The following is a 26,663-nucleotide window of genomic DNA, read 5'->3' as shown; positions in this document are numbered from 1 at the left end:
AGCTGTGTATGAGCGGGGCCCCAGACCAAAAAAATGTGATCAATCACGAAGGAGCCTTCACCAAATTCAACCTCAATAACAAAAACCTAAGATGGGACCAAGTAAACCAGGTCCTAAATGATATAAACTGGGAAGATAGCCTAAGCAACACGGACCCAAATGTATGTCTAGAACAGATTAACTCTGGCGTTTGAGATATGCTCAAGGCATATTCCGTTAAGGAAAATGAAGAGAAGATGTAAACTAGAAAGAGATAGGCGCTCCCTATACAGGCGAAGGCATAGAATAACAGAGCGGCTAAAAGAGGTCAATATATATGTAATACGTAGGGAGTCACTGATCAAAGAAATTGTAAACATCAAACCGAAGATAAAGTAATCTTACAGGAATCAAAAAATGTGGGAGAACCAAAAACCATAAATGAAATTGAAAGAAACGCAAAATATTTGTTTATGGCAAATCAAAGCCGAGAACAATGTCCAGTATTGGGTCTCTACTTAGATGAGATGGATCCTACACAGATGACAGCAAGGAAATGAGTGAGCTACTCAAGTCCCAATATGACTCGGTTTTTAGCGAGCCACTAACGAGACTGAGAGACAAAGACCTAAATGATTTTTTTCTGATAGACTCAAACCTATCTCATATTATTCTGACGCCAAATGACTTCGAAAAGGCGGTAAATGACATTCCCATGCACTCTGCTCATCAAGAACTACAATAAGCCCCTGTCATGTGCTTTTAACATCCTATGGAGAGGGAACATGAACAAAGAGGTCGTCCCACAGCTGCTAAAAACAGGGGGCAGTAAAGCAATATCAAAAACTACAGATCGATAGAACTAACATCCAATATCATAAAAATATTTGAAATGGTTCCAAGAAGCAAGATAGTCAAAAATCTAGATACCCATTAATTACACAATCCATGGCAACATGGGTTTAGAGCAGGTCGCTCCTGTCTGTCCCAACTACTGGATCACTACGACAAGATCATGGATACTCTAGACGACAAACAAAACGCAGATGTAATAGCACACAAAATGCGGGATAAAGCAATAACAGGAAAAGTTGGTAGATGGATCTATAATTTCCTAACAAATAGAACACAAAGGGTAGTAGTAAACAGAGTAAAGTTTGAGGCAGCTACGGTGAAAAGTTCTGTTCCACAAGGCACAGTACTCGCTCCCATCCTGTTCCTCATCCTCATATCTGACATAGACAGGGATGTAAGCCACAGCACCGTGTTTTCCTTTGCAGATGACACCCGAATTTGCATAACTGTTCTCCACTGAAGACATTGCAAGACTCCAGGCGGACATCAACCAAGTCTTTAAATGGGCCGCAGAAAACAATATGAAGTTCAATGATGAGAAATTTCAATTACTGAGATATGGAAAACGTGAGGAAATTAAAACTGTATCTGAGTATAAAACAAATTCCAACCACACAACAGAACGAGAAATTAGTAAAAGACCTGGGAGTGATAATGTAAGAGGATCTCGCATTCAAAGACCACAACATTGAATCAATTGCATCTGCAAGAAAAATGACAGGATGGATAATGAGAACCTTTAAAACAAAGTAGGGATGCCAAGCCCATGATGACACTCTTCAGGTCGCTTGTTCTATCTAGGCTGGAATATTGCTGCACACTAACAGCACTTTTCAAGGCAGGTGAAATTGCTGACCTAGAAAATGTTCAGAGAACCTTCAAGGCACGCATAACGGAAATAAAACACCTCAATTACTGGGAACGCTTTAAGTTCCTCAACCTGTATTCCCTAGAACGCAGGCGGGAGAGATACATAATTATATACACTTGGAAAATAGTACAGATGTTAGTGCCAAACTTGCTGTGAAAAAGACTCGGCAAACTATGCAACATCCCCCCAATGAAAAGGAAGGGCGCTACTGGCACGATAAGAAACAGCACAATAAGTGTTAGGGGCCCAAGACTGTTCAACTGCCTACCAGCATACATAAGGGGGATTGTCAATAGAACCCTCCCTGGTCAGAACCTGACCGGCCGGGCTGTGGTTCATACGTCGGGTTGCATGCGACCAACAGTAACAGCTTGGTTGATCAGGCCCTAATCCACCATGTGGCCTGGTCACAGACCGGGGAGCGGGGGCGTTGACCCCCGAAACCCTTTCCAAGTATTCTCCAGGTATGTATGGATCTTGCCTCCACTTCACTTCCCATACTATTGCACTTTCTGACAACTCTGTGACTACAGAAATACTTCCTAACATCCTTGTGATTCATTTGAGTCTTCAACTTCCTACTGTGATCCTTTGTTGCTGTGTCCCTTCTAATTGTCCTAATTGTGGTTGCAGGGGTCGAGACTCGGCTCCTGGCCTCGAAAGATTTATGCCAATAGCATTTGGTGTTTCCAGGCGGTCACCCACAAGTACTAACCAAACCCAACGTTGCTTAACTTTGCTGTTCTGACGAGAAGCGGTGCGTTCAACGTGGTATGGCCGTTGACAGTGTGTGTGTACTCACCTATTTGTTCTCACCTATTTGTAGTTCTAGGGGTCGATTCATAGCTCCTCGCTCCTCCTCTTCACTGATTGCTACTAGGTCCTCTCTCTTCCTGCTCCATGAGCTTTATCAAACGTCGTCTTAAAACTATGTATGGTTCCCACCTCCACTACCTTCATGAATTTGCATTTGACGGGGTTAAATTCAAGGAGCCAGTTGCTGGACCAGTAGCCTGTCCAGGTCTCTTTGTAGTACTGCCTGATCCTCGGCCGATTTGATTCTCCTCATTAACTTCACATCATGTGCAAACAAGGACACTTCTGAGTCTAATCCTTACGTTATGTCATTCACATATACCAAAAACAGCACAGGTCCTAGGACTGACTCCTGTGGAACCCCGCTTGTCACAGGCGCCCACTCTGACACCTCATCATGTACCATGACTCGTTGTTGCCTCCCTGTTAGGTATTCTCTGATCCATTGCAGTGTCTTTAGTGTTATGTGTGCCTGATCCTCTAGCTTTTGCATTATCCTCTTGTGAGGAACTGTGTCGAAGGCCTTCTTGTAGTCAAAGAAAATGCAGTCTATCCGTCCCTCTCTCTGTCTTACTTCTGTCACCTTGTCATAAAACTCCAGTAGGATTGTGACACAGGATTTTCCTTCCCTGAAACAGTGCTTTTGTCGATTATACACTTGTTTCTTTGCAGGTGCTCCACCACTCTCCTCCTGATGATCTTCTTGACTTTGCATACTGTACACGTTAGTGAAACAGGTCTGTAGTTTAATACCTCGTGTGTGTGTGTACTTAAGCCTATAGTTACGCTTATATGCTTCTTGTGTTACGTGTTAACTCCCTGTCCCATCTCTAACTTGCTGCTTCCCTACTTTCTTTATGCCTCGTGGTACAGTGGTACCAACTCTTGAACTTGTGAGTAAAGTCTGCTTCCAACATTCCTTCCTGAAGTCATTATATTTCGAGAGAGACAGACACAGACAGACATAGACATAGAGAGAGAGAGAGAGAGAGAGAGAGAGAGAGAGAGAGAGAGAGAGAGAGAGAGAGAGAGAGAGAGAGAGAGAGAGAGAGAGAGAGAGAGAGAGAGATGACACACCATTAAGGCACTTAAGCATGCTGGTGTATAGATTTTACATGCCAGTCATAGTTTGTGATGAACCTGGGGCTGAGTGTTCTGTGGTGTGTTAGAGTGTTGGAGGGCAGCCTCGGGGATTTGTTGTTATACTGCCAGAAATGGTTTAACCATTTTCGTAACAATTTTTTTTATACGGCCTAAGATTTTTTGTTGAATTACAGGGATCTGTTTTTATCTATAAAGTGGTGATCCGATAATCCATTACAGTTCTCCAAGTTTCTTAAAATAATTTGATGCCTTGAAACAATACCGTATAGTTTTTCTACCCAATGTGAGTTTGCATTTTCTTTCAACTTACATCCGCTTGTAATGAATGGGTTTGAAAACCGACAAGTTAAAGAATTGAGACACTTATACAACATATGGGAATCTTTATTGAGGAAACGTTCCGCCACACAGCGGCTTCATCAGTCTTATACAAAGCAGGAAGGTATAAGGGGAGGAGGGGTTTGAGGTAATCAGTCCCTCAGCCTGGAGACGATGTGTTCTATACGCTTTCTTGTTTTATGTCTGTGAACCAGTAGCAGCTATGCAGTTATTTGTTATATAAATTTCTTAACTGTTATTAGTTATCCTTGATTCGTTTAACAAGAAATTACAAAGCTTCTCATTTATTATCTTTTAACTACCATTGATAGAATGATTCAGTGTTATCTTAACCCTTGCTACCATAACATTAACCTGTTGTTGCTAAATTTTTAACTCTGGAGGGTTAGCCACTCAGGATAACCAAAGAAAGTCAGTGCGTCATCGAGGACTGTCTAACTTATTTCCATTGTGGGCCTCAATCTTGTCCCCCAGGATGCCACCCACACCAGTCAACTAACACCCAGGTACCTATTTGCTGCTAGGTGAACAGGACAAACAGGACAACAGGTGTCGAACCCGGGTCCTCCGGGTGTGAAGCGGGAGCTTTAGCCCCCAGGCCACCGGGAATGGTGGCCAAAATACTATTGTGTTACCAATTTTACTTTCCCAACAAAAATCAGCGTCTTCTCATGTGTTAGAACTAAGTGCAAACAGGTCAAGTTTCTAAGTCCAACGTAGCAGTCACTGTAGCTCGGACACCAAACAATTTATTACTGCATATATATACAATATATGATACTGGATGCCTCGTGATGAGACTTAGAAAACCTTTGCCTGTTTAACATGTCAATTTTGGTATATTTACATAAGAATAAAGTATAGATACCGAAATTGCATAAAAAATTGCTCATTAAACAAACTCTAGAGATATGGAACATTGCAAATAATATTTTTGAATACCAGAATGTGAGTAATAATGATCTAATAATAATAATAATAATAATAATAATAATAATAATAATAGACTGGCTACTTTCAGCAGGTTAATGCTCTGTGTCACAGAGCACATCTCGTCTCAAATTGGTTTAACTAATATGACAATAAGTACAGGATACTCCAATAGCCTCCACTGTCACCAGATATTAGTCGAATAGAGCGCCAGTGATATGTGGTGGAATGGGAGATTCGCAGCATGAATGTGCAGCCATCTAATCTGCAGCACTTGCTTGTTGCTATCATGTCAGAATAAGAACATAAGAAAGGAGAAACACTACAGTAGGCCTGTTGGCCCATACTAGGCACGTCCTTCACAAATTCAGCCCACTAACGAAATATTTGCCCAATCCATTTTCAATGATACCCAAGCAATAAGCTTTGATAAATCTATTAATTCATCCGCAAGTCCCACCCATACCCCTCTCACTCATAAATTTATCCAACCCTACTAGGCAGACTGTTCCACTCACCAACTACCCAAGCCAATATTTTCCTATATCTTTTCTAAATATAAACTTATCTAAATTGACTCCATTAATGCAGGTTCTCCCTTGGAGGGATATCCTAAAGACCTTATTTATATCCCCTTTATTAATACCCATCTTCCACTTATACACTTCAATCATGTCTCTCCTGAAATTGTGATGATGGCTTCCCTCGTCTACGAGCAGCTATATCTCCAGCTTAAGGCAGAATTAACGGAAGCAAGAACAGAAATTCAACTACTGAAGGGTATGCGCAAGGATTATCCCCGGAACAATGTCGCCGATGATGGAACCAATGAATGGATGCTAGTCAGAACTGAAGGGAAGAAGCTGAAGATGAAGAAGGTTCAAGAGGCCGCTGTGAAAAGCAGCAACTTTTTTTCCTTGTTATTAGACGAATCTGAATCTACCATCCATGATCTTCCAACAAGAACAGTTGTTAATGACACAGTGAAGCCAGCCAGTGAGGACATCCCAGAGAAGACCATCTCTTCTAAGACCGTCGAGAACGTCATGCACACCACCAATCGAGGTTAGAACATTGTTTTAGTTGGGGACAGTCACAGTAGAGGTAGAGGAGGTAGAGGGTGTTTTCCTGGGGCTGGGATGAAGGATATTGTTATCCATCTGGACGATATCATGAGAGGTAATGGGAGCAATCCTATTATCTCAGTGTTTGAGGCAATGATGTTGGTAGACGTAGGAATGAGGACCTGATTAGCAGGTATAGGTCAGCAATAGACATAATTAGGAAGAAGGGAGGGAACCCTGTGATATGTGGTATTTTGCCAAGGAGAGAAGTTGGAAATGAATGGTTGTCCAGGGCAAGTGATGTCAATTGCTGTCTGGACAAACACTAAGGAAAATGCAGTAACATTCATTGACAACTGGGACCTCATCTATGACAGAGATGATCTGTATGTCAGGGATGGGGTTCACTTATCTAGGTCTGGGGTGGGGGCCCTGGCCAATACAGTGGAGGGAGCTGATAAGGCTTTAAACTAGAAATAGTCAGTGGTATAGGTTTTGGGGGAAAAACAATGAAGTCCCAGTGTAGTAATATTGCAAGTTTTATGGGAACTAGTAATAGGCAGAATGAGGTGAATATTGGTAAGCCAGTGACACTAGGTGACCTCAGTGCGCTGAGGTCAGTGGTCAAGTGCGGTCATACCGCTAAGCTCTTGGGAGTTAACGTGGGCTGTTACCCATACCATGGCTTGTTGTAGTGCTTTAGAATCCCAGGTTCATGTGTTGAGGAAGGAGATTCTACTTCTTCAGGAGGAAAATAGAAAGCTGAAGCTTCGCATAGATGAGTTTGGGAGCGAGTGTGAGAAGGATTTAGCTGGTAAGGTAGGAATGATCACCAGCAGTGATAGTGGCAGCCGCTTTAAGTGGCAAGTGGTTCACAGTTCAGGAAGAAGGAAGATGAGGAGAGTTAATAGAGAAGATGTGAAGGTAGGAAATCGATTCTCTGTTCTCCAAGACGAGTGTACTTCAGTGGTTAGTGAGGTTGAAGGTACCACTGATTCCCCTGCTAATCAAGGTAAGAATATTTTAATAGTAGGCGATTCTCAGGTAAGATATATGGACCGTGCATTTTGTAACAGAGACAGAAAGGTCAGACAGAGAGTGTCTTCCTGGAGCTGGTGTTGGCGATATAGTCAGCAGGTTGGATAATATTATGGCAGGTAATGGGAACAAGCCCATTATCTGTCTAAGTGCTGGGGGTAATGACATTGGGAAGGGCAGGAGAGTGGAGCTGCTGGATAAGTACAGGTCAGCCATAGAAGTAGTTAGGTCTAAGGGAGGGATCCCAGTCATATGTAGCATCTTGCCTACAAAGGGAGTGGGCAATGAATGGATGTCTAGGGCAATTGGTATAAATCGCTGGCTAGACAGGTACTGCAAGGAACTTGCAATCCCATTCACTGATAACTGGGACCTATTCTTTGGCAAACGTGATATGTATGCAAGGGATGGGGTTCATCTCTCTGGGGATGGAGTGATTGCATTAGCCAATTCAATTGAGAGGGTAATTGATGACTTGTCTAGGAATTTAAACTGATAGATTATAGAGGTATGGGTGTTTGTGGGAAACAGACTTCAGCACTAGGGTTAAAAACCGCAGTTATTACCGGGATACCTCAGGGATATGTTTAAAAGACAATATTCAAAATAAAGTTGCTAGTAATGGTAAATCAACTGATCAACAAACAAAGAGAGATAGTAGAGGGCAACGAGTGACTAGCTCCCTTAAGGTTTACTATACAAATAGTAGAAGTCTAAAAAATAAGAAAGATGAGCTAAAATTACTTGCAAATGTAGGTAATATAGATATTATTGGTATAACAGAGACCTGGTTCAACCTGAAAGATAGAGAAATGCCTTCTGAATGCAACATACAGGGTTATAAAGTATTCCACACTGATAGGGTCAACAGGAAGGGTGGGGATGGGGCGTTGTATGTCAGAGAAAATTTAAATTGTTGTCTTAGACATGATATAAGATTAGAAACATCGAACACAGAATCGGTTTGGCTTCAGTTTCTAGAGGGTCGTGGTAAATTAATTTTGGGTGTGATTTATAGGCCCCCAAACCTTGATAGGGAGTGCAGTAAGCTGTTATGGGACGAAATTCATAAGGCATCTAGATATGAAAATGTTGTGATAATGGGGGATTTTAACTTTAGACAAATTGATTGGAACAATATGACAGGAAATCTTGAGTCTAGTGACTTTCTTGATACGGTTCAGGATTGCTTTTTAGAACAGGTTGTGACAGAACCAACTAGAGGAAACAATCTGCTTGACTTGGTTCTTGCCAACAAAGATTCACTAATTAATAATCTTGAGGTTAATGATGAGCTTGGGGAAAGTGATCACAAATCACCTAGTTTCAATATATCATGGAATTACCCAGATAACTGCAGTAAAATCTCTGTCACAGATTTTCGCTTGGCCGACTTCATGAGACTGAAAAATTACCTGGGTAGGCTAAATTGGGATGTCCTGACTATGGGTCAGGTAGGTGATCTTGGATGCCAATATGACGTTTTTCAGAGCATAGTTCTAGCTGCCCAGACAACTTTTGTTCCGAGTAGGGAAATTAGATCTAAAAAAATGATCCCAAATGGATGAACAATAGATTAAAACATCTCATTGGTCAAAAGAGAGGCATATATAGGCGTATCAAAAGAGGGGATGGGCAGTTAAGAAATCAATATATTCAATTAAAGAGAGAAATAAAGAAAGGCATAAGGAAAGCAAAAAGAGATTATGAGGCTAAGGTCGCAAGGGATTCAAAGACTAACCCAAAAGGGTTCTTTCAGGCATACAAAAGTAAGATTAGGGACAAGATTGGCCCACTTAAGAGTAACTCTGGTCAGATCACTGACAGTGATAAGGATATGTGTGAAATTCTAAATACCTACTTCCTCTCAGTTTTCACCCAGGAAAATACTAGCGATATTCCTGAAATAATAGATTACGTAGAACAGGATGATAATAAACTATGTATGATTGCGGTAACTAGTGACATGGTCCTCAGACAAATAGAGAAACTAAAACCTAACAAATCCCCAGGTCCTGATGAACTGTATGCAAGGATGTTAAAGGAATGTAAAGAGGAACTTAGCATACCTTTAGCTAATCTTTTTAACATATCACTACAAACTGGCATAGTGCCTGATAAGTGGAAAATGGCAAATGTAATACCTATTTACAAGGCAGGTGACAGGTCCTTGGCTTCGAACTATAGACCAATAAGCCTTACCTCCATAGTGGGAAAATTTATGGAATCAATAATTGCCGAAGCAATTCGTTGCCATCTTGACAGGCACAGACTGATTAATGATTCTCAACACGGTTTTACAAAGGGGCGTTCCTGTCTTACGAATTTACTAACATTTTTCACTAAGGTGTTTGAGGAGGTAGATCATGGTAATGAACATGATATTGTGTATATGGACTTCAGTAAGGCTTTCGGTAGAGTTCCACACCAGAGGCTATTGAGGAAACTTAGGGCACACGGAATAGGAGGAGAAATTTTTTCCTGGGTAGAGGCATGGCTGACAAATAGACAGCAGAGAGTTTGCATAAATGGGGAGAAATCAGAATGGGGGCACGTCACAAGCGGTGTTCCTCAGGGGTCAGTGTTGGGCCCGTTGTTGTTCACAATTTACATAAACGACATAGATGAGGGAATAAATAACGACATAAGCAAATTTGCTGATGACACCAAAATAGGCCGTCCAATTCATTCTAATGAGGGCATTAGAGCACTCCAGGATGATTTGAATAGACTGACGCAATGGTCGGAGAAGTGGCAGATGCAGTTTAATATTGAGAAATGCAAAGTTCTAAATGTTGGACAGGTAAATAACCATGCCACATATAAACTAAATAATGTAGATCTTAATAATACTGATTGCAAAAAGGATTTAGGAGTTCTGGTTAGCAGTAACCTAAAACCAAGAGAACAGTGCATTAGAGTTCGCAATAAAGCTAGCAGAATTCTAGGCTTCATATCTAGAAGTATAAATAATAGAAGTCCTCAGGTTGTTCTTCAACTCTATATATCATTGGTTAGGCCTCATTTAGATTATGCTGCTCAGTTTTGGTCACCGTATTACAGAATGGATATAAATGCTCTGGAAAACGTACAAAGGAGGATGACAAAGATGATCCCATGTATCAGAAATCTTCCCTACGAGGATAGATTGAGGGCCCTGAATCTGCACTCTCTCGAAAGGCGTAGAATTAGGGGGGATATGATCGAGGTGTATAAATGGAAAACAGGAATAAATAAAGGGGATGTAAATAGTGTGCTGAAAATTTTCAGCCAAGACAGGACTCGCAGCAATGGTTTCAAGTTGGAAAAATTCAGATTCAGGAAGGATATAGGAAAGCACTGGTTTGGTAATAGAGTTGTGGATGAGTGGAACAAGCTCCCGAGTACAGTTATTCAGGCTAAAACGTTGTGTAGTTTTAAAAATAGGTTAGATAAATACATGAGTGGGTGTGGGTGGGTGTGAGTTGGACCTGACTAGCTTGTGCTGCTGGGTCTGGTACAGTGCTCCATCCTTGAGTGGGGAAGACCAGACTGGGTGGGTCATTGGTCTAATCTGGGGGGGGGGACATGGACCTGCTCCGCATGGGTCAGTAGGCCTGTTGCAGTGTTCCTTCTTTCTTATGTTCTTATGTTCTTAAAAGCAGAAATGAGCATAAAGGGAAAAAAAGAAAGGAGATTAGTTGTATGTGCTGTTAACATTGATGTATTTGCCATAACTGAGACGTGGTTTAATTCGGAAAATCGGGACATGCCTGCTGAATGTCACATACAGGTTTTTAAATCGTTACAGGTAGACATAAGTATCGGGAAGGGGGTTGGGGTGGCACTGTATGTCCGAGATAGCTTGACTTGTTGCATAAAAAAGGGTATGAATTCTGAAATAACCCATACAAAGTCCGTCTGGATATAATTTTCAGAGGGTCATGAAAAATTTATTTTAGGCGTTATATACCGACCCCCAAACTTGGATAGGGACCAAACCAGACTAGTTTGGGAAGAAACTGTTAAGGCCACAAGGCACGATAATGTAGTAATTCTAAGGGACTTTAACTTCAGTCAGATTGACTGGCATTCCTTGATTGGGAATTTAGAGTTTAACGACTTCTTAGAGGTAGTTTAGGATTGATTTTTAAAACACTTTGTTACAGATCGTACAAGGGTTAATAGCCTACTTGACTTGGTTCTGGAAAACAAAGAAACCCTCGTCAATAATTTGAATATTACAGAGGAATTTGGCGCATTGAATGAAGGTATAAGAGTAGGGATAACTCAGTAACAGTCCCAGATTTTTGCTTAGCAGATTACAATGGGCTTAGAGAACACCTATCATCTGTGGACTGAGGTAACGAAGAGAGCTATCAATATGACAGCTCTGAATAATAAGCTCAAACATCTTTTAGGACAGAAGAAAGGAATTAATAGGCTCATCATAAGAGGTGAGGGTCATCTTATAAATCAATATATTCACATTAAGAGTGTGGTTAAAAATGGGATATGAAAAGCAAAATGGGGCTATGAAATTAAAGCTGTTAGGGATTCGAAAACTAACCCGAAAGGTTTTTCCAGGTTTATAGAGCAAAAGTTAGAGAAAAGATAGGGTCCCTTTAAAACATTTCTGGGCATCTTACTGACAAGGAGAAATGAAATTTGTTCGATATTTAATAATTAATTTCTCCGGGTTTTTCACACAGGAAGACACTTATATCCCAATAACTAATTCTTATAGTGGGCTTGAAGATGATAAATTATGTAAAATCACAATCACTTGCGATATGGTTGTCAAACAGATAGACCAACTGAAACAAAATAAATCCCCGGGCCCTGATGAGCTTATCTCAATGGCTCTTAAGGAGTGCAAAATGTAACTTTGTAAACCATTGACTAATATTTTTAATATATTTCTTCAAACAGGTGTAGTGTCTGATATGTGGAAGATGACCAATGTAATTCCTATTTTTAAAGCAGGGGAAAAGTCGTTACTGGACCATATAATCCTACAAACAACATGAGCCTAGCAAACTAGGCTTGATTCATGTTGCGAGGACATATGATGATGTAGTTGCCTCAGAGCTAATTTCACTGTACTACCCGTTTGGTGTACTAACCTCCACAAGCAATACATATATTATTGTAGCCACGAACGAGTGATCCCCTGGCTAGAGAGTGATCCCCGCCTAGCCGGGGGATCACTCTCTTCCCATGAGACGGGCTAAAATAACACGGGTTCGATTCCCCGGCTAGCTGAAGTTCGTTGTTGATTAAATACCACTTGTTCGTTGTTACAGTAATATATGTACTGCTTGTGGAGGCTAGTACGAAGTAGAACGAAATTAATTCTGAGGCAGCCACACCATCACATGTCCTCGCAACATGAAGCAAGCCTAGTACCCTAGGCTCATGTTATTTGTAGGATTGTATGGTCCAGTGGTTTAGAGTGTCGTGAATCATAGTTCTCTTCCCATGAGGCCGGCTAAAACAACTCTAGTTCGATCCCCCGGCTAGCCGCAGTTTGTGGTTCCGTGGGGTAGAGCGTCATGTGTTTTCGCTCACCACTAGGCGGGCCAAAGCAGCATGGGTTCGACTCCTTGGCTATTCGCAGTGTTGTTAGTGATCAATACCACTCGTTCGTAGGTGCAATAATATATATATATATATATATATATATATATATATATATATATATATATATATATATATATATATATATATATATATATATATATATATATATATATATATATATATATATATATATATATATTCAATAAATCTCCATACAATACGTATTAATCAATCAAAATATGCATCTCTATAAACAAAATTACAACGTAAACGCCAAAAATTACAATGAGCATATAAAAAATTACATCACAGTTACCACAAACTACGACATTTACACCAAAAATTACATCAAGAATACCATACATTACAACATAATCACCAAAAAATTACATCTTAACAACTGAAACCGAAATTTCAACCTCCAAAAGGTACATTTCAGTTACCAAAAGACACACCTCAATCACCCAAAAATTATAACTTTAACATAAATTTCTTAAACATAAATTACATAAATTACACCTTCTCTCTTTAACTGCAGTGGCGCCCATTCACAAGGTGATAATAAGGGAAAACACCTTTTTAATCTAATGACAGAAAGAAATCTGTCATTTCAAGGTTCATTCTTCAACCTTCTGCTACCTATTTCACTTGGTTTTCCCTGGCGGAAATGTCGTCCGGACCACAGTCGTGTTAAAATAAAGCCTCAGACATCACCACTCTGGATACCTACTCCACCAAAATCCAACCTAAAAACCCTAGGCTCTGACCCCTTCAGGGATTACCTAGCCAATGGCCATATTGGATTATTTGAAAACCAATCCTCAACTGCCATAGACGAGGTAATTACCTCCCTTCACGATAAAATGTCAGATACTCACCTAACATACTGCGAACTAATATCATCTAAGTATACCAACAGATCTTAGTATTGGTAGGTAAGACACATAGGCAACAGTTAGGCAACTTTATTCCGAAACGTTTCGCCTACACAGTAGGCTTCTTCAGTCGAATACAGAAAGTAGGCAGGAACAGTAGAGAAGATCTTAGTATTACTGATTGCGAAAAGGATTTAGGAGTTCTGGTTAGCAGTAACCTGAAACCAAGACAACAGTGCATAAGCGTTCGCAATAAAGTTAACAGAATCCTTGGCTTCATATCAAGAAGCATAAATAACAGGAGTCCTCAGGTTGTTCTTCAACTCTATATATCCTTGGTTAGGCCTCATTTAGACTATGTTGCACAGTTCTGGTCACCGTATTACAGAATGGATATAAATGCTCTGGAAAACGTACAGAGGAGGATGACAAAGTTGATCCCATGTATCAGAAATCTTGGTATAAACCTTGGTAATAAATACCGACAAGTTGGTTTAGAAAGACAGGTAAGCAAACACTATGACATATTTATTAGAAAAAGTCTCACACTAAGACACCCGCACTAAGAGAGGAGTCCTCATTGGCTTCTTCTTGAGAGCTCTTCGCATCTCCAGCCGTTATTTTATTGAAGAAGAATGTACTTACATAACACAAGCCTTTACACGTCTTCGGTTTCTTCATCCGAGATTGCAGACTCAAGGCACAAGCAATCCTCAACAAACCGCCCATGGAACAGCCCCCTTAGCAGTTCAAAGTACTCCCATGTGGTGATGTTGCCACGGATACTCGCCGGGCACTTGCTATGAGTAACATCAACGTTTCCACCACAAACACATCATCTATCAAAGACCTCACTACGAAACGCAGCCCCACACCTCTAACTTCTAGAGCAGGCGTCTACACTATCCCCTGTGGATTCTGTCCCAAGAAATATGTAGGCGAGACAGGCAGAGATCTTGCAGTCCGCCTGAATGAGCATCGAAATGCCTCTAACAGAGACGATGTAAGGTACGCCTTTGTCCTCCACAGAGACTCCACGGGGCATTTGATGAACTGGAATGAGGCACAATTCGTTCTCACCGAACCAGACCTCAGACGCCGACGGTGCCAAGAAGCCTCACTTATCGCCGTCACCGACACTATAGAACGTAACACTGGAAACTACAAAATTTCAAAAACATTGGTATACATGATACTTAAGCACCACCAACCCAACAACACAGGAGTCACGTGATTTACCGTCTACCCGTTCTCATCCCAACATGACATTCTTCAGGTCACCATGCGTCACTCACACCTCACTCTCCGCCTATATATGTCTTTCTACCTCTGTATATTAGAAGTGATCAAGGTCCCAGGACCGAAACGTTTTCTAATAAATATGTCATAGTGCTTGCTTACGTGTCTTTCTAAACCATCAGAAATCTTTCATATGAGGATAGACTAAGGACCCTGAATCTGCACTCTCTAGAAAGCCGTAGAATTAGGGGGGATATGATTGAGGTGTATAAATGGAAAACAGGAATGAATAAAGGGAATGTAAATAGCGTGCTTAAAATATCTAGCCTAGACAGGACTCACGGCAATGGTTTTAAGCTGGAATAATTCAGATTCAGGAAGGATATAGGAAAGCACTGGTTTGGTAATAGAGTTGTGGATGAGTGTAACAAACTCCCGAGTACTGTCTTAGAAGCTAAGACGTTGTGCAGTTTAAAAAAAAATAGGTTAGATAAATACATGAGTGGGTGTGGGTGGGTGTGAGTTGATACATGTGCAACTCTTGGGTATCTTTATTGAGGAAACGTTTCGCCACAAGAGTTGCACATGTGTCTAATTTATCAACCTGTCGGTTCTCTGAAGCTAAGACGTTGTGCAGTTAAAAAAAAAATAGGTTAGATAAATACATGAGTGGGTGTGGGTGGGTGTGAGTTGATACATGTGCAACTCTTGGGTATCTTTATTGAGGAAACGTTTCGCCACAAGAGTTGCACATGTGTCTAATTTATCAACCTGTCGGTTCTCTGAACCATTCATCTACAATCCTGTCAGTCACTGCAACTTCTTGGGATCTTAATACTTGGGAATTCTTCGCTTGCCTAACCCTTGGGCACGACCTACTTCCACATTGGGCAAATGTGACACCACCTACGACTGCTGCATCTCTCCTGCCTACGATTTATAAGCTGCTTCTCAGCACATATGCAGTATTCTATTCAGGATTGATGGACTGACCACATCGACTCAAGGCTGAGGGACTGATTACCTCATTCTCCTCCTGTTCTTCAAGATTCTCCTTTGTATGGACTGATGAAGCCACTGTGTGGGGAAGCGTTTCGTCAATAAAGATACCCAAGAGTTGCACATGTGTCTAATTTATCAAGACAAAGCCTGTCTGATGGAAGACATGTGGGAGAAAATTCTCTAGCACAATGATAGCAGAAGATTCAATAATGACCACTACCGGGGAAGGTCAACCAATGGAGAGATGATCTTCTAGCAGACTTCCAACCATTATCAGACACATTACTCTAACAGAGATGTCCTAAGTCATAGGCAGAATGATAAATTAAGCTACTGGCTTCTCAGGCATAACAGTACAGCAAATAAAGTATCTACTGCGATGCTGTAAGAAGTCTCTGGTAAGCACCTATAATGCCATTCTGGTCTCTGGACACTTCCCCGTGGCGCTTAAAAGAGCAAGAATGATATTCATTGCAAATTGAAACCAGAGAACTACAGATCTATCTCCTTAATTCAAGTCACAGGCAAAGTCTTGAAAAAAATAATCTCTAATAGGCTGAACTGGTACATGGATTTCCATCATCTCTTCACTGAAAAGCAGTGAGGCTTAAGGACTCACAGAGGAACCCAACACTCCATCAATATCTTCGATGCCGTGAGTAGCCAGGGAAAACAGGGCAACCTTGCCCTGATTGCGACTCAGCATGTACACAAAGCAGGTGTCAACCTATGGCACAGTGGCCTCATATTCAAACTTGCCGATCTTCTAATCATAACTCGACCTTATTTAGAGTTGCATAATATATAAGTTCTTAACAAGTAAAAGCATCATCCTTACTATCAACTGCAAGACACTGGAGTCATTCACACCAACACCTGGAGTGCCACAGGAGTCAAACTTGAGCCCTGTTCTCTTCAATGTATATGTAAATGATCTCCCCCAACTTAAATATAATGACGCCATCATTAACCAATTTGCTGACGATGTTACCCATTTAGTATCATCTACTCCTGCATCTAAAAAAAGATACAAGAGAATGACAGAAAAAATGAAAATAGAATTGCGAAGAACAACCAACTTGGAGAATAAATTGAGAATCACAAGCAATCCTGACAAGGTCATCAATGGGGGCCCTCTCCATCACGGGTACACCTAACCCCATTAAAAACCCGAATGAGATCCTGGGCTATGAGGTGGACAGACTAGTCCACTCTACATCATATGTCACCAAAAAAGGTAAACTTACCAAAAATCCACCTCGGTCAGCTATACAAGTTTAATCATCACCGTCCCCCCTCCCCACATATCAAGAAGCACTTACATATGATGATACGACCTGTGCTGTAATATCGCTGCGTGATCATGTCGCTAACAACAATAAAAAAAAGTGTTATAGCTGCAAAGAATCCCGAGCAAGGTAATCCACTTTATCACAGGTAACAGACTGAGGAACGGAATCAGAAAGGAAGAGCTGCACTTTCAACAGGAAATCGACGCAATAAATGCCGGGTTTGACAAACGAAGGAAGGGACAACTACATGGTATGCAACTTTTATTATAAACATGGAGGAGCGCTAAACCCGTAGGCTTACACAGCACCTGCGGGGGGGGGGATGGAAGGCATTCAGGCTTAATTCAGGGAACTGGAGCACAGATCCAGTTCACTAGATTAAGAGTCCCTTACCAGAGTCAAGGAACCTCCCTTGAGGGGCTGGTATGCAACATATCTATATAGCAGACAAGGAAAACTCACACCAGCCAACTTACACCACTGACTACATAATCAATACACCTCTCCATAGAACCAACAGAATATCCCTCCAACATAAACTCCGATATTTAATACACAAGGAGGACTCCCAAAGACCAAATATCTTGATCACATTAAAGATTAGGTTCCACCAGAGCAAATCTGTGTTAAATACAGATGAAGCTATCTTTACCGATGATAACTTACCTTATAGGTGATGTGATATACCCAGTCATTACACAACACACACACACACACACACACACACACACACACACACACACACACACACACACACACACACACACACACACACACACACACTCACACCTTCATTAATATACGCCAGACTGGTTGGGCAACTTGACCTTTATTGTCCCCCTAATTTATATGTTGTACTTTTAGGAAATTATTTAAAAAATTCCCGCTGCCTACATAAAGGGGATTACCAATAGACCTTTGGCTGTCTTCAAGAAGGCACTGGACAGGCACCTAAAGTCAGTACCTGACCAGCCGGGCTGTGGTTCGTACGTCAGGGTGCGTGCGACTAACAGCAACAGCCTGATTGATCAGGCCCTGATCCACCATGAGGCCTGGTCACAGACCAAGCCGCGGGGACGTTGACCCCGAAACCCTTCCCAAGTATACTCCAAGTATACTCCAAGTGTACTTTGGTCAGGGGATGGTCACTGATAAACGACTTAAATTGCTTCTTCCTCTACAAGATGATTCCAGGGAATCTAGCCTGACCTGAGTGGCTGCTCTACTTGGTATTGTTTTTTTCCGCTTGAATTCCTTGGTCGGCTTTGTCTTCAATTTCAGTCGTGTCACTTTCTCTTAGATTATCATTTACATTTGGTTGAACAACACTTAATTCCAAGGGAATTACTTTATTAATGTGTATTAATAGGTAAAAGAAAATGTTCTAAATATAGCCCATGGAAATCTTAGCAGGAAATGAAGATGAAGAATAACATTTAGAAAGTATGAGGACATTCGAGAGAAAATAGTTTCGTCTTCAGAGGCTCAGTATTGAACCCCATGAAGATCTTAGTTTATGTAAATTTCCTGGAAATTTTGTTTCCAATATACCTTCATTAAGGGTCTTATAAAGATTACGCACATAATTCATAATGAAACAAGTTGTGATGATTCTCAGGAAGACTTAAGCGCGAGTACTGGAAGACTTAAGCGCGAGTACTGGAAGACTTAAGCACGAGTACTGGAAGACTTAAGCACGGGTACTGGAAGACTTAAGCACGAGTACTGGAAGACTTAAGCACGAGTACTGGAAGACTTAAGCACGGGTACTGGAAGACTTAAGAACGAGTACTGGAAGACTTAAGCACGAGTACTGGAAGACTTAAGCACGGGTACTGGAAGACTTAAGCACGAGTACTGGAAGACTTAAGCACGAGTACTGGAAGACTTAAGCACGGGTACTGGAAGACTTAAGCACGAGTACTGGAAGACTTAAGCACGGGTACTGGAAGACTTAAGCACGAGTACTGGAAGACTTAAGCACGGGTACTGGAAGACTTAAGCACGAGTACTGGAAGACTTAAGCACGGGTACTGGAAGACTTAAGCACGGGTACTGGAAGACTTAAGCACGAGTACTGGAAGACTTAAGCACGGGTACTGGAAGACTTAAGCACGAGTACTGGAAGACTTAAGCACGGGTACTGGAAGACTTAAGCACGGGTACTGGAAGACTTAAGCACGGGTACTGGAAGACTTAAGCACGGGTACTGGAAGACTTAAGCACGGGTACTGGAAGACTTAAGCACGAGTACTGGAAGACTTAAGCACGGGTACTGGAAGACTTAAGCACGAGTACTGGAAGACTTAAGCACGGGTACTGGAAGACTTAAGTACGGGTACTGGAAGACTTAAGCACGAGTACTGGAAGACTTAAGCACGGGTACTGGAAGACTTAAGCACGAGTACTGGAAGACTTAAGCACGGGTACTGGAAGACTTAAGCACGGGTACTGGAAGACTTAAGCACGGGTACTGGAAGACTTAAGCACGGGTACTGGAAGACTTAAGCACGAGTACTGGAAGACTTAAGCACGGGTACTGGAAGACTTAAGCACGGGTACTGGAAGACTTAAGCACGGGTACTGGAAGACTTAAGCACGGGTACTGGAAGACTTAAGCACGGGTACTGGAAGACTTAAGCACGAGTACTGGAAGACTTAAGCACGGGTACTGGAAGACTTAAGCACGAGTACTGGAAGACTTAAGCACGGGTACTGGAAGACTTAAGCACGGGTACTGGAAGACTTAAGCACGGGTACTGGAAGACTTAAGCACGAGTACTGGAAGACTTAAGCACGAGTACTGGAAGACTTAAGCACGGGTACTGGAAGACTTAAGCACGGGTACTGGAAGACTTAAGCACGGGTACTGGAAGACTTAAGCACGGGTACTGGAAGACTTAAGCACGGGTACTGGAAGACTTAAGCACGGGTACTGGAAGACTTAAGCACGAGTACTGGAAGACTTAAGCACGGGTACTGGAAGACTTAAGCACGGGTACTGGAAGACTTAAGCACGGGTACTGGAAGACTTAAGCACGGGTACGTGAAGACTTAAGCACGAGTACTGGAAGACTTAAGCACGGGTACTGGAAGACTTAAGCACGGGTACTGGAAGACTTAAGCACGGGTACTGGAAGACTTAAGCACGGGTACTGGAAGACTTAAGCACGGGTACTGGAAGACTTAAGCACGGGTACTGGAAGACTTAAGCACGGGTACTGGAAGACTTAAGCACGGGTACTGGAAGACTTAAGAACGAGTACTGGAAGACTTAAGCACGGGTACTGGAAGACTTAAGCACGGGTACTGGAACACTTAAGCACGGGTACTTGAAGACTTAAGCACTAGTACTGGAAGACTTAAGCACGGGTACTGGAAGACTTAAGCACGGGTACTGGAAGACTTAAGCACGGGTACTGGAAGACTTAAGCACGGGTACTGGAAGACTTAAGCACGGGTACTGGAAGACTTAAGCACGGGTACTGGAAGACTTAAGCACGGGTACTGGAAGACTTAAGCACGGGTACTGGAAGACTTAAGCACGAGTACAGGAAGACTTAAGCACGGGTACTGGAAGACTTAAGCACGGGTACTGGAAGACTTAAGCACGGGTACTTGAAGACTTAAGCACGAGTACTGGAAGACTTAAGCACGAGTACTGGAAGACTTAAGCAAGAGTACTGGAAGACTTAGCACGAGTACTGGAAGACTTAAGCACGAGTACTGGAAGACTTAAGCACGAGTACTGGAAGACTTAAGCAAGAGTACTGGAAGACTTAGCACGAGTACTGGAAGACTTAAGCACGAGTACTGGAAGACTAAAGCAAGAGTAATGGAAGACTTAGCACGAGTACTGGAAGACTTAAGCACGGGTACTGGAAGACTTAAGCAAGAGTACTGGAAGACTTAAGGACGATTACTGGAAGACTTAAGCACGGGTACTGGAAGATTTAAGCACGAGTACTGGGAGACTTTAGCAAGAGTACTGGAAGTCTTAGCACGGGTACTGGAAGACTTAAGCATGAGTACCGGAAGACTTAAGCACGGGTACTGGAAGACTTAAGCAAGAGTACTGGAAGATTTAACCACGAGTACTGGAAGACTTAAGCACGGGTACTGGAAGACTTAAGCAAGAGTACTGGAAGACTTAGCACGAGTACTGGAAGACTTAAGCACGAGCACTGGAAGACTTAAGCAAGAGTACTGGAAGACTTAGCACGAGTACTGGAAGACTTAAGCACGAGTACTGGAAGACTTAAGCAAGAGTACTGGAAGACTTAGCACGAGTACTGGAAGACTTAAGCACGAGTACTGGAAGACTTAAGCACGGGTACTGGAAGACTTAAGCACGAGTACTGGAAGACTTAAGCAAGAGTACTGGAAGACTTAAGCAAGAGTACTGGAAGACTTAAGGACGGGTACTGGAAGACTTTAGCACGAGTACTGGAAGACTTAAGCAAGAGTACTGGAAGACTTAGCACGGGTACTGGAAGACTTAAGCACGGGTACTGGAAGACTTTAGCACGAGTACTGGAAGACTTAAGCAAGAGTACTGGAAGACTTAGCACGAGTACTGGAAGACTTAAGGACGAGTACTGGAAGACTTAAGCAAGAGTACTGGAAGACTTAAGCACGAGTACTGGAAGACTTAAGCACGAGTACTGGAAGACTTAAGCAAGAGTACTGGAAGACTTAGCACGAGTACTGGAAGACTTAAGCACGAGTACTGGAAGACTTAAGCAAGAGTACTGGAAGACTTAGCACGGGTACTGGAAGACTTAAGCACGAGCACTGGAAGACTTAAGCACGGGTACTGGAAGACTTAAGCACGGGTACTGGAAGACTTAAGCACGGGTACTGGAAGACTTAAGCACGGGTACTGGAAGACTTAAGCACGAGTACTGGAAGACTTAAGCACGAGTACTGGAAGACTTAAGCACGGGTACTGGAAGACTTAAGCACGAGTACTGGAAGACTTAAACTAGAGTACTGGAAGACTTAGCACGGGTACTGGAAGACTTAAGCACGGGTACTGGAAGACTTAAGCAAGAGTACCAGAAGACTTAACACGAGTACTGGAAGACTTAAGCACGGGCACTGGAAGATTTAAGCACGGGTACTGGAAGACTTAAGCAAGAGTACTGGAAGACTTAGCACGAGTACTGGAAGACTTAAGCACGTGTACTGGAAGACTTAAGCACTGATACTGGAAGACTTAAGCAAGAGTACTGGAAGACTTAGCACGAGTACTGGAAGACTTAGCACGAGTACTGGAAGACTTAAGCACGTGTACTGGAAGACTTAAGCACAGATACTGGAAGACTTAAGCAAGAGTACTGGAAGACTTAGCACGAGTACTGGAAGACTTAGCACGAGTACTGGAAGACTTAAGCACGAGTACTGGAAGACTTAAGCACGGGTACTGGAATACAAGCCCAACAAGTGCTAGGTTACAATAATTGTTTTAATGTAAAGATCTCTTATATAACATATGCAGTGTAAGCAGTGTTGCAACCCCTGAATGGATCACAATGTATATCATGTATATTATGTATATGTATATAATGTATATTACCTCTGGATAATATCATGTCAGGTAATGGGAACAAGCCCATTATCTGTCTCAGTGCTGGTGGAAATGATATTGGGAAGGGTAGGAGAGAAGAGCTGCTAGATAAGTACAGGTCAGCTATAGATTTCATTAAGTCTAAGGGAGGGATCCCAATCATATGTAGCATCTTGCCTAGAAGGGGAGTAGGAAATGAATGGTTGTCTAGGGCAATTGGTGTAAATTGCTGGCTAGACAGATACTGCAAGGAACTTGCAATCCCATTCATTGACAACTGGAACAACTTTTATGGCAAACATGATATGTATGCAAGGGATGGGGTTCATCTCTCTGGGGCAGGGGTGGTAGCACTTGCAGACTCGATTGAGAAGGCCATTGGTGAAATGCCTATGATTTTAAACTGATGGAAGATAGAGGTATGGGTGTGTGTGGGAAACAAGCAGGTTGCAACACTAGGGTTGGAAACAGTAAATGTATAAAAGGCATTCAGCATGAAGTTATAAATAAAGACAATAGAACAGGTCAGCAAACAAAGGGGGACAGCAGAGGGCAGCAAGGGACTAGCTCCCTTAAGGTTTACTATACTAATAGCAGGAGTGTTAGAAATAAGATAGATGAGCTAAGATTAATTGCAAGTGCAGGAAACATAGATATTATTGCTATAACAGAGACCTGGCTCAATCTGAAAGATAGAGAGATGCCCTCTGAATGTCACATACAAGGCTATAAATTATTCCACACTGACAGGGTCAACAGGAAAGGTGGTGGAGTAGCGATGTATGTCAGAGACAATTTAAATTGTTGTGTTAGACAAGATATTAAATTAGAAGCGTCAGCCACTGAATCTGTTTGGTTACAGCTTCTCAAGGGCCGAGAAAAACTAATTTTGGGTGTGATTTACAGGGCCCCAAATCTTGATAGGGAGTGCAGTAAACTTCTATGGGACGAAATTCGTAAGGCATCTACATACGAAAATGTTGTGCTAATGGGAGATTTCAACTATAGACAGATTGACTGGAGCAATTTGACAGGAAATTTAGAGTCGGGTGACTTTCTTGATACGATCCAGGATTGTTTTTTAAAACAGTTTGTGACAGAGCCAACTAGGGGAAATAACCTCCTTGACTTGGTTCTTGCCAGTAGGGAAACACTAATTAATAATCTTGAGGTTAATGATGAGCTTGGGGAGAGTGATCACAAATCACTCAGTTTTAACATATCATGGAATTCCCCTAATAATGGCAATCAAGTCTCCGTCCCTGACTTTCGCTTGGCTGATTTCATAGGACTGAAAAATTACTTAGGTGGGCTGAACTGGAATGACCTGACTAGGGGTCAGGTAGGTGGTGATGGTTGCCGATATGATGCTTTCCAGGGCATAGTTCTAGCTGCTCAGTCAAATTATGTTCCAAATAGGGAAATCAGATCAAACAAAAATGATCCTAAATGGATGAACAATAGATTAAAATATCTGATTGGTCAAAAGAGAGGCATATATAGGCAAATCAAAAGAGGAGAGGGGCAATTAAGAAATCGATATATTCAGTTAAAGAGAGAAATAAAAAAGGGAATTAGAAAAGCAAAAAGAGATTATGAGGTTAAAGTTGCAAGAGAATCGAAGACTAACCCAAAAGGATTCTTTCAGGTATACAGAAGTAAGATCAGGGACAAGATAGGCCCACTCAAAAGTTCCTCGGGTCAGCTCACTGACAGTGATAAGGAAATGTGTAGAATTTTTAACACATACTTCCTCTCAGTTTTTACACAGGAGGATACCAGCGATATTCCAGTAATGATAAATTATGTAGAACAGGACGATAATAAACTGTGCACTATTAGGGTCACAAGTGACATGGTCCTTAGGCAAATAGATAAATTAAAACCTAACAAATCCCCAGGCCCTGATGAACTGTATGCATGGGTTCTAAAGGAATGTAAAGAGGAGCTTAGCACACCTTTGGCTAATCTTTTCAACATATCACTACAAACTGGCATGGTGCCAGATAAGTGGAAAATGGCAAATGTGATACCTATTTTCAAAACAGGTGACAGGTCCTTAGCTTCGAACTATAGACCAATAAGCCTAACCTCCATAGTGGGAAAATTTATGGAATCAATAATTGCCGAGGCAGTTCGTAGCCACCTTGAAAAGCATAAATTAATCAACGAATCTCAGCATGGTTTTACAAAGGGGCGTTCCTGCCTTACGAATTTATTAACTTTTTTCACTAAGGTATTTGAGGAGGTAGATCATGGTAATGAATATGATATTGTGTATATGGACTTCAGTAAGGCTTTTGACAGGGTCCCACATCAGAGACTATTGAGGAAAATTAAAGCACATGGAATAGGAGGAGAATTTTTTTCCTGGATAGAGGCATGGTTGACAAATAGGCAGCAGAGAGTTTGCATAAATGGGGAGAAATCAGAGTGGGGAAGCGTCACGAGCGGTGTTCCACAGGGGTCAGTGTTGGGCCCCCTGCTGTTCACAATCTACATAAACGACATAGATGAGGGCATAAAGAGCGACATCGGCAAGTTTGCCGATGACACCAAAATAGGCCGTCGAATTCATTCTGACGAGGACATTCGAGCACTCCAGGAAGATTTGAATAGACTGATGCAGTGGTCGGAGAAGTGGCAGATGCAGTTTAATATAGACAAATGCAAAGTTCTAAATGTTGGACAGGACAATAACCATGCCACATATAAACTAAATAATGTAGATCTTAATATTACGGATTGCGAAAAAGATTTAGGAGTTCTGGTTAGCAGTAATCTGAAACCAAGACAACAGTGCATAAGTGTTCGCAATAAAGCTAATAGAATCCTTGGCTTCATATCAAGAAGCATAAATAATAGGAGTCCTCAGGTTGTTCTTCAACTCTATACATCCTTGGTTAGGCCTCATTTAGATTATGCTGCACAGTTTTGGTCACCGTATTACAGAATGGATATAAATTCTCTGGAAAATGTACAAAGGAGGATGACAAAGATGATCCCATGTATCAGAAACCTTCCCTATGAGGATAGACTAAGGGCCCTGAAACTGCACTCTCTAGAAAGACGTAGAATTAGGGGGGATATGATTGAGGTTTATAAGTGGAAGACAGGAATAAATAAAGGGGATGTAAATAGTGTGCTGAAAATATCTAGCCTAGACAGGACTCGCAGCAATGGTTTTAAGTTGGAAAAATTCAGATTCAGGAGGGATATAGGAAAGTACTGGTTTGGTAATAGAGTTGTGGATGAGTGGAACAAACTCCCAAGTACCGTTATAGAGGCCAGAACGTTGTGTAGCTTTAAAAATAGGTTGGATAAATACATGAGTAGATGTGGGTGGGTGTGAGTTAGACCTGATAGCTTGTGCTAACAGGTCGGTTGCCGTGTTCCTCCCTTAAGTCAATGTGACCTGACCTGACTAGGTTGGGTGCATTGGCTTAGGCCGGTAGGGACTTGGACCTGCCTCGCATGGGCCAGTAGGCCTTCTGCAGTGTTCCTTCGTTCTTATGTTCTTATGTTCTTATATAATTTTATATTGCTTATATTTGCGATAATAGCTAAATCGTAAATATATTGCTTTATATTATTATTTGATTTAGTTACTTTTGTTAGGTAGGATGTAACATATTATGTGCTCATAGTTCAAGTCTTGATTGTCTAACTACTGTAATTATCGCTGGTGGCTCGTTACTCTGCAGTTTCTCGTTGTTGCTGAGCAGCAACTGTCCACGGAGGTATCACGTGATCGAGGGGGGGGGGTGATCACACCTCGCCTGAAGTATTCAGTCTGGTCTAGACTCGCTTGGTGGTTGGACGTATTCCTGACAAGTGCCTAAATCTCCCTTATTGGCCCTTGTTGGAAGATCGTCTCTGTCTGATTATTGTTGTAGGCTCTGGAGACTCTGTTCACAGAACATTGTATAGTGATTTTCGACGATGTACTGAGGTTGTGTGTCGCATAGACACTCTGAGCAACTCAAGTCCTGAGCTGTAGCTTCTGACCTGACTTGTACTGGTGTCTGTGTACTGTCACAGTCGGGGATTTTCTTATGCTGAAATTAGATTCAGTAATATGGGAGTTTTGTGAATTTTGTGGAGGATCTGCAGATGGTTCCTACTAGC

The 26,663-nt window shown here is 41.8% G+C and overlaps 1 pseudogene; it reads right to left on the bottom strand.

The window, feature by feature from the left end:
• Nucleotides 1–2,373: 2,373 nt before the first annotated feature.
• LOC128688429 (5S ribosomal RNA) lies at nucleotides 2,374–2,490 on the bottom strand (annotated as a pseudogene).
• Nucleotides 2,491–26,663: the final 24,173 nt, after the last annotated feature.

The sequence above is a fragment of the Cherax quadricarinatus genome, chromosome 19 (genome assembly GCF_038502225.1).
Source record: "Cherax quadricarinatus isolate ZL_2023a chromosome 19, ASM3850222v1, whole genome shotgun sequence".
Classification (NCBI taxonomy): domain Eukaryota; kingdom Metazoa; phylum Arthropoda; class Malacostraca; order Decapoda; family Parastacidae; genus Cherax; species Cherax quadricarinatus.
This window is presented reverse-complemented; position numbering and strand designations above follow the sequence as displayed.